At 45.9% G+C, this 9,411-nt stretch overlaps 1 non-coding gene and 1 pseudogene across 1 annotated transcript; both read right to left on the reverse strand.

Moving 5' to 3' along the window:
• Positions 1–292: 292 nt before the first annotated feature.
• Positions 293–495, reverse strand: LOC133473212 (U2 spliceosomal RNA; annotated as a pseudogene).
• A 3,448-nt stretch (positions 496–3,943) lies between these two features.
• LOC133473211 (U1 spliceosomal RNA) lies at positions 3,944–4,107 on the reverse strand. Its single transcript, XR_009786996.1, has one exon. It is a non-coding gene; the product is annotated as a U1 spliceosomal RNA (small nuclear RNA).
• Positions 4,108–9,411: the final 5,304 nt, after the last annotated feature.

The raw sequence follows: 9,411 nt of genomic DNA on the forward strand, positions 1-9,411 counted from the left end.
TCCACCAGCCAGATTGGGCTGCTCTGTATTTGTTTACCAAGTGAACAAGGAAGCAACATTTCTTGTCACTTTTCAACTGTGCTCCATGTGGGAACTTAAAACGCCTGCGTACTGTACCGAAAATCAGAATAACTATGCACGTAAGTTTTTGATAGTTGTCTGCGACCCATTGAATCCCGAGAGCGACCAACCCCCGAAATGAGATTCATTGGTTTTACACTACATTCTGCACTTCATGTCCTATGATTGTTGGGTGTGCACGGTTAAGCATTTCATTACTTTGACCAAGTTGTGGGGGTGCACCATTCCTGGAGGTACTGCAATACCAGGTCGATGCGTGGAGTGGACGGAGCAAGCCCCTATTCCATCTCCCAGTTCCAAAAATCAATTTAATATATGGTCCCCGGATAGGAGACGTATCAGATATTAAACTGATGAGAACAGATCACTTTCTTTTCCCTTTTGTGTCACGTACGTGGTTAGGGCGAAGGCGAGGAACGCAAGGCAAGAACATGGTGGACCCAATTGCAGGGAAGCAGGGAGGCAAGGCAGGAGTGCGGGAATCTCAAAATAATAATATTTAATCACAATGATAAAAACAACTGGCGACTTACATGGCAAGACGTGACAACGACAATGAACCGACAAGAACTGAAAGAAACCAGGGAACTAAATACAAACAAATTGACGAGACAACGAGGAACACCTGGACAATACACGAGTGGCTGGAGAGAGCTGATTGGTCGACACAAAGTGGACGAGAACAGGTGGACACAACAACCTAATGAGCACACGACAAACATGGAACACAGGAAAACATGGAACAAAACTAAACACAACCCAAACCAAAACACAGAATATGACAGTACCCCCCCTCTAAAGGAACGGATCCCAGACGTTCCCCAAACAACAACCAAAAAGTCACCAACCCAGGGTGGGCGGAAGGGGGCCTGGAGGAGGATACAGAGTCCACCCCTCAGGTCAGTCTGGTGGCCATCCAGGCCACCCGAGGTGAGGTGCTTGGCTGAGCGGTTCAGGAGGTCGTCCAGGACGCCAAGCACCAGGGTCTTTACAGGGGCATTCAGGCGGACGGCCACGGTGCCGAACCCAATGGTAATGCTGGGGCCAGGCAATAGGGTTGGGTGGCGGCCGCTGGACGAACGCCGCCGCAGCGGGGTCGGGTGGCGGCCGCTGGACGAGCGCCGCCGGAGCGGGAGCCTGGCGCAGCTGCAGAGGAGCCGGAACGGGACCCTGGCGCAGCTGCCAAGGAGCCGGAACGGGAGCCTGGCACAGCTGCCGAGGAGCAGGAACGGGAGCTTGCCGCAGCTGCCGAGGAGGAGGAACGGGAGCCTGCCGCAGCTGCCGAGGAGCAGGAACGGGGCCTGCAGTCGCTTCCTCAGCCTGCCGCCATTGAGGTTTGGGAGTAGAGGGTACGGGAGTGGAAGAGTGCACAAGGTCTCGGGAAGGTGAACTAGGAAAAATGGCTGGTACTGAACATGGTGGCTTGGGGGTAGGTTTGACTAGACGTGACTTAATTGGAGCCGTGGAACAACGTGTGGGAACAGGTGAAAAATTAAGTGACTTGTGAACAGGGGAAAAACAACGAGGGGGCAAAATTTGACCTTTACTTGGGCACCTCCGTTGGCCACCAACGGAGGTCCCGGGTAGATGGCCAAACGGGTGCCCAAGAAAAGGTCCGAGGGAAAGGATTTGGACTCACTAGGGTTGGAAACGGGGAGACGTGACAAAAACTGACGAGGACGGGATAAACTAGGGAAGGAACCAGAAAAATCTAAATCTGTGTCAGATTCAGAATCATACAGGAGGTTAACTAAATCGGGGCCATCTTCACAATCAGAAAAATCAGAATCTAAAGAAACGTGGATGAAAAATAGTAGGGCATGGTGAATAACTAGGACAAGTGGGGGGTCCCGATGAAAATGACAGAAAAGACTGAACGATTGGGCTTACTGGAGGAGGGTAGGTATGGATGGCAGGCTGAGGACGGTGGGAGGCAGTTTGGTGGTGTCCAGGGTGACGCCATGTTCTTCCCGCTGGGTCCTGTTCTGGTCGGTTCATTCTGTCACGTACATGGTTAGGGCGAAGGCGAGGAACGCAAGGCAAGAACATGGTGGACCCAATTGCAGGGAAGCAGGGAGGCAAGGCAGGAGTGCGGGAATCTCAAAATAATAATATTTAATCACAATGATAAAAACAACTGGCGACTATGACATGGCAAGACATGTGACAACGACAATGAACCGACAAGAACTGAAAGAAACCAGGGAACTAAATACAAACAAATTGACGAGACAACGAGGAACACCTGGACAAGACACGAGTGACTGGAGAGAGATGATTGGTCGACACAAAGTAGACGAGAACAGGTGGACTCAACAACCTAATGAGCACACGACAAACATGGAACACAGGAAAACATGGAACAAAACTAAACACAACCCAAACCAAAACACAGACCATGACATTTTGAGCAATTTCATTGTTACTGCCAACAGAATATTACATCAGCTCTGTAAGTAGGGAGCACAGTTTTATCTTTCACATCAATTAAACATTGAAATGAGGGCAAAATAAATTACAGAAGTCATAGAAAAGTTGTTTAAAATTATACACTGTAATAATTATCCATCCATCCATTTTCTGAGCCACTTCTCCTCACGAGGGTCGCGGGAATGCTGGAGCCTATCCCAGCTATCGTTGGGCAGGAGGCGGGGTACACCCTGAACTGGTTGCCAGCCAATCGCAGGGCAATTTGTAACTTATTTCTGAATAATTGGTAAAGTCTTCAGTGCTCTCTGACATTATGTCCACTTGCACATTTTAATATGAATTCATTAACAATGAATAATAACCAAAAATACATATTTTTAGAGTTTTATAATGAAGTCATTGTCCAATAGCAACACTTATTTAGTCTTTATGTAAGAACGCTGAGATCTCCCAGGTGACCTGAGCATCACTTTGGAATACAAGCGGTCAAGTTAGGTAAATTGAACAAATTAGATGAAAAATGCATCAACAACTGAAACAAAATGTTAATACAGACTCCTCTAAGTTGTCAATCTCCTTCGAGTGACCAGTCATAAGATTTTAAGGAAGCAAAATTGGATACGTCACTTCACATCAATAGGTAAAGCTAATTGCGAAACACGGGGCCTACTCGTGACCATACATTTCCTTAAGACTATTATACTTAAGTATGACAACCAAACAAAATTTTTTTTACGAATATGGATTTTCTCTTTCTATTGTTGTGTGTTGTCAAGTAATAATGGCTGATTTTTGTTAAGTATTTCACAAGTGGTTGGTTTTCTTGGGCAGGGCATGCTTACTGTTTTGGGGTATACGTTGAAACGTTTAATGGAAAATATTCAAGGATTTTGACGTTTTTATTCGATTATTAACGCTTACGACATGAGGAACAGCAACGTTGTGTAACTAAATTATGGAAGGGGTGTAATTCGCCTCCTCTGCGACGATGGCACTAGAGTCCTAATGTCAGTTCCCAAAGCAGGAAACAGGAAGTAGTTGAGCGAGGCAAGGCCATTGATGTTTTTTCATCAAAATGTTGAGCAAACAGCTATTCAGCTTGTGGCCACAACCACAACTGCTGTCAACTACAGTAGACATGCTGTAAAATCAAAATTAAAAATGTTTTTTTTAAATCTCTAAATTGTGAGTTGTTGTTTTAGCTCCAAGGAGTCAGGAAATCACAATATAAATCAATTGAAAGACACTTTTTTTCCTTGATTCTCAGGAGGATATAGCGCATTTCATACACAAGCTAACTTAATGTGCTTTACATGACTAAAAGCATTTGAAAACAGTCACAAAACAGCTTATAAACATTTAAGCCATGCTAAATTACCACACAACTACATCACTATGGAATACAGAGTGTTCATTTTCATTAACCAATGATCAGGGAAAAGCACGAACGCAGTCCCCCACAACCAGAAATTATGCAGTCAAGATTCCCACATTTGGGGAATTCGCAGGGGTCAGTACAACCAGAGTGCAATGGTTGAGCCTCACCCTGGGTGAACCACCTTCTTGATCATGGTGTCTCCCCTGCCAGGTAAGTATGAGTTGGACTGGGCGCGAGCACACAAGTCATTCACGCGCACGCTATCTCAAGCGACGATGTCATCATGAGCATGTGAACAACCACACCCACAACGGAACATACGCTAGATGAAACGCTACTGTGTGCTAATACATGAAGAAATATGCTTCTTATTTGAGAATTTCAGTTTAAATTGAGACAGTAAATGGATACCCATAATGCACAGCGGCATCGAGAGACGATAAAATAACTTGAAAGTTGGGTCATTCACACCCAGAAACATATGAACCACCCATTCGGGGTACACCCTGAACTGGTTGCCAGCCAATCGCAGGGCACATGCAAACAAACAACCATTCGCACTCACATTCACACCACCGTGCTGCCATGATTTAACTAATTAAAGAAAATCGAAAAACTGTAAACATAATTGGACTTGAAGAAAATAATGCATTCGTCCAGTCGAATGTCACACACTGATAACACTTTCGGGTACAACAGTTTGATGTGCGTATCAAAACGCTACTGCCACCTACTGTGACCTATTGCGCATGACAACCTTGGCAAACACTCAAGCAGGCTAGCGTGGTCTTAACAGTGGTTTTCAACTGTCACCCGCATGTTCCTAATGTTGTAAAGTCACGACCCACTTTCATATAAGTTGAGAATAATAAATTATTTTGTTTAAAAATAGCCTCTGAAAACAGTATATTATATTTGTAAATGCCGTTTCAGATGAGTTTGCTGTACCACCAAAGGCATTTTGCTTGCCATGACATCCACCAGCCAGGCAGGGCTGCACTGTAGTTGTTTACAGAGGAAACTCGCGGCTCGAGAACAAGGAAGCAACATTTCTTGTCACTTTTCAACTATGCTCCACGTGGGAAACTAATACGCCACTGTCTTCTTCTTCTTCTTCTTTTCCTTTCGGCTTGTCCCGTTAGGGGTCGCCACAGCGCGTCATCCTTTTCCATGAGAGCCTATCTCCTGCATCCAATAGCTAAATAGCTTTCAAGTTCTTTGTTTACATTCCATTTTCTGCCCCAAAACACAGTTCTTTGTGGGGTTATAAACAGATAGATAGCGAGATAGCGAGATAGATAGATAGCTAGATCCTCTGTGAGCAAAGACCAGCACGTATGATAACTCGATAGATGGATACTGAAGATACGTAATAGTGAGTAGTAAGATAAGTAATAATAAGCCAAAAAATGACAAGGAACAGGTTCTTCAGGTTGAGAAACTCACTGAAGATTGTCAATGACCTGGATGTAACAGAGGAAAGACATTATTTGGAGAGTCAGGCCTCTTCTGGACAGAGTAAGGCGAGGCTGCCTTAGCTTCCCGAAACCAGGAAAAGTCTGCATCGATGAGCAAATGATCCCTTTTACAGGCCGCTGTCCCATCAGGCAATCTGTTCCATGTAAGCCATACCCTACAGGCTTAAAGGTATTTGTCCTTGCTTCTCCTGATGTTCTGATGTTGGACCGTATATCAAGGGAAGAATACATTTGCTGGTCAAAGGTTGAGAATTGGGGCAGCGGCAGTACTACGCATGGTTGAAACTGTTCCCACAGGAAGTCCGCTGTACTTCGACCGCTACTTCACGTAAATTAACCACATGGATGAATTGCTGATTAGGGCCTTCCGGCAATTGAGACCATAACAAAAAACGTGTCCCAAAGCCATGTCGGTTGACTGATGACAAAAAATTGAAAAGAGAAGGGACGGGATCGTCAGTGATGATAGTCAGGAGAAGTCCAGAGTTGGAAATAACAAATTGGTTTGACAACAAGCCAGTTTTGATGGCTTCTACTGCACACGGGAAAAAGCTTGAAGATGTCTGCATCAGATGGTCAAACAAAGACAAAGACCAGATCCAGGTCCAAGTGAGAAGACCCGCAGTCATCAGGGAGTACAATGACACAATGGGTGGTGTGGACCTCTGTGACCGAATTCTTCTTTTCCTTTCGGCTTGTCCCGTTAGGGGTCGCCACAGCGCGTCATCCTTTTCCATGAGAGCCTATCTCCTGCATCCTCCTCTCGAACACCAACTGCCATCATGTCTTCCCTCACGACATCCATCAACCTTCTCTTTGGTCTTCCTCTAGCTCTCTTGCCTGGCAGCTCCATCCTCATCATCCTTCTACCAATATACTCACTCTCTCTCCTCTGGACGTGTCCAAACCATTGAAGTCTGCTCTCTCTAACTTTGTCTCCAAAACATCGAACCTTGGCTGTCCCTCTGATGAGCTCATTTCTAATTTTATCCAACCTGGTCACTCTGAGAGCGAACCTCAACATCTTCATTTCCGCCACCTCCAGCTCTGCTTCCTGTTTTCTCTTCAGTGCCACTGTCTCTAATCCATACATCATGGCTGGCCTCACCACTGTTTTATAAACTTTGCCCTTCATCCTAGCAGAGACTCTTCTGTCACATAACACACCTGACACCTTCCTCCACCCGTTCCAACTTGCTTGGACCCGTTTCTTCACTTCCTGACCACACTCACCATTGCTCTGGACGGTTGACCCCAAGTATTTAAAGTCCTCTACCCTTGCCATCTCTTCTCCCTGTAGCCTCATTCTTCCCCCACCACCCCTCTCATTCATGCACATATATTCTGTTTTACTTCGGCTAATCTTCATTCCTCTTCTTTCCAGTGCATGCTTCCATCATTCTAACTGTTCCTCCAGCTACTCCCTGCTTTCATTGCAGATCACAATGTCATCTGCAAACATCATGGTCCACGGGGATTCCAGTCTAACCTCATCTGTCAGCCTATCCATCACCACTGCAAAAAGGAAGGGGCTCAGGGCTGATCCCTGATGCAGTCCCACGTCCACCTTAAATTCTTCTGTCACACCGACAGCACACCTCACCGCTGTTCTGCTGCCCTCGTACATGTCCTGTATTATTCTAACATACTTCTCTGCCACTCCAGACTTCCGCATGCAGTACCACAGTTCCTCTCTGGTTACTCTGTCATAGGCTTTCTCTAGATCTACAAAGACACAATGTAGCTCCTTCTGACCTTCTCTGTACTTTTCCATCAACATCCTCAAGGCAAATAATGCATCTGTGGTACTCTTTCTAGGCATGAAACCATACTGTTGCTCGCAAATACTCACTTCTGTCCTGAGTCTAGCCTCCACTACTCTTTCCCATAACTTCATTGTGTGGCTTATCAACTTTATTCCTCTATAGTTGCCACAGCTCTGCACATCACCTTTGTTCTTAAAAATGGGCACCAGGACACTTTTCCTCCATTCCTCAGGCATCTTCTCACGCACTAGAATTCTATTGAACAAGCTGGTCAAAAACTCCACAGCCACCTCTCCGAGATGCTTCCATACCTCCACAGGAATGTCATCAGGACCAACTGCCTTTCCATTTTTCATTCTCTTTAATGCCTTTCTAACTTCCCCCTTACTAATCATTGCCACTTCCTGGTCCACCACACTTGCCTCTTCTACTCTCCCTTCTCTATCATTTTCCTCATTCATCAACTCCTCGAAGTATTCTTTCCATCTACCTAGCACACTGCTGGCACCAGTCAACATATTTCCATCTCTATCCTTAATCACCCTAACCTGCTGCACATCCTTCCCATCTCTATCCCTCTGTCTGGCCAGCCTGTATAGATCCTTTTCTCCTTCTTTAGTGTCCAACCTGCCATACATGTCATCATATGCCTCTTGTTTTGCCTTTGCCACCTCTACCTTTGCCCTGTGTCGCATCTCAATGTATTCCTTTCGCCTCTCCTCGGTCCTCTCAGTGTCCCACTTCTTCTTAGCTAACCGTTTTCCTTGTATGATTTCCTGTACTGTGAGGTTCCACCACCAAGTCTCCTTCTCTCCTTTCCTGCCAGAAGATACACCAAGTACTCGCCTGCCTGCTTCTCTGATCACCTTGGCTGCAGTGGTCCAGTCTTCTGGAAGTTCTTCCCGTCCACCGAGAGCCTGTATCACCTCTTCCCGAAAAGCTGCACAACACTCGTCCTGTCTCAGCTTCCACCACATGGTTCTCTTCTCTGCCTTTGTCTTTCTAATTTTCCTCCCCACCACCAGAGTCATCTTACACACCACCATCCTATGCTGTCTAGCCACACTCTCCCCTACCACTACCTTACAGTTGGTAACCTCCTTCAGATTACATCGTCTGCACAAGATGTAATCCACCTGTGTGCTTCTACCTCCGCTCTTGTAGGTCACCCTATGTTCGTGCCTCTTCTGGAAAAAAGTGTTCACTACAGCCATTTGCATCCTTGTTGCAAAGTCTACCACCATCTGTCCCTCCAAGTTCCTTTCCTGGATACCGTACTTACCCATCACTTCTTCATCACCCTTATTACCTTCACCAACATGTCCATTACAATCTGCACCAATTACGACTCTCTCTCTGTCTGGGATGCTCAGAACTACATCATCTAGCTCCTTCCAGAATTTCTCTTTCACCTCTAGGTCACATCCTACCTGTGGGGCATAGCCACTAATCACATTACACATAACACCCTCAATTTCAAATTTCAGCCTCATCACTTGATCTGATACTCTTTTCACCTCCAAGACATTCTTAGCCAACTCTTCTTTTAAAATAACCCCGACTCCATTTCTCTTCCCATCTACACCATGGTAAAATAATTTAAACCCTCCCCCTAAACTTCTAGCCTTACTGCCTTTCCACCTGGTCTCCTGGACACACAATATATCAACCTTTCTCCGAATCATCATGTCAACCAACTCCCGAGATTTTCCTGTCATAGTCCCAACATTCAAAGTCCCCACATTCAGTTCTAGGCTCTGTGTTTTCCTCTTCTCTTTCTGCTGAAGAACCCGCTTTCCACCTCTTCTTCTTCTTCTTCTTTGACTTCGACTTCGACCCACAGTAGCTGAATTTCCAACAGCGCCCTGCAGGTTGACGGCGCCGGTGGCGGACGTTGTTAACCCGGGCCACGACCGATCCGGTATGGAATTCTTTGGATGAACGCTCATATTTGTTTGGCAAGGTTTTAAGCCGGATGCCCTACCTGACGCAACCCTCTGCATTTATCCGGGCTTGGGACCGGCCTACAGTTTGCACTGACTTGTGCCCCCCATAGGGCTGCATTAGGCCTTTGGAAAGTGACCAGATGAAATTGAAAGATTAATGATTGAGGCAATAGGAGGAGCAAGAGTTGAACCTAGATCTTTGAGCATGCTCGTGTCCATTCCAAAAACATCCTTTGCCTTAGATGGTTTGAGTGAATGAATTAAATCGATAACTTTGGTCTCAGTAATATTTGTAATGTCTTGCACTGACTTGTGCCCCCCATAGGGCCTGC

The sequence above is a fragment of the Phyllopteryx taeniolatus genome, unplaced genomic scaffold, assembly GCF_024500385.1.
Source record: "Phyllopteryx taeniolatus isolate TA_2022b unplaced genomic scaffold, UOR_Ptae_1.2 contig_213, whole genome shotgun sequence".
NCBI classification, from domain to species: domain Eukaryota; kingdom Metazoa; phylum Chordata; class Actinopteri; order Syngnathiformes; family Syngnathidae; genus Phyllopteryx; species Phyllopteryx taeniolatus.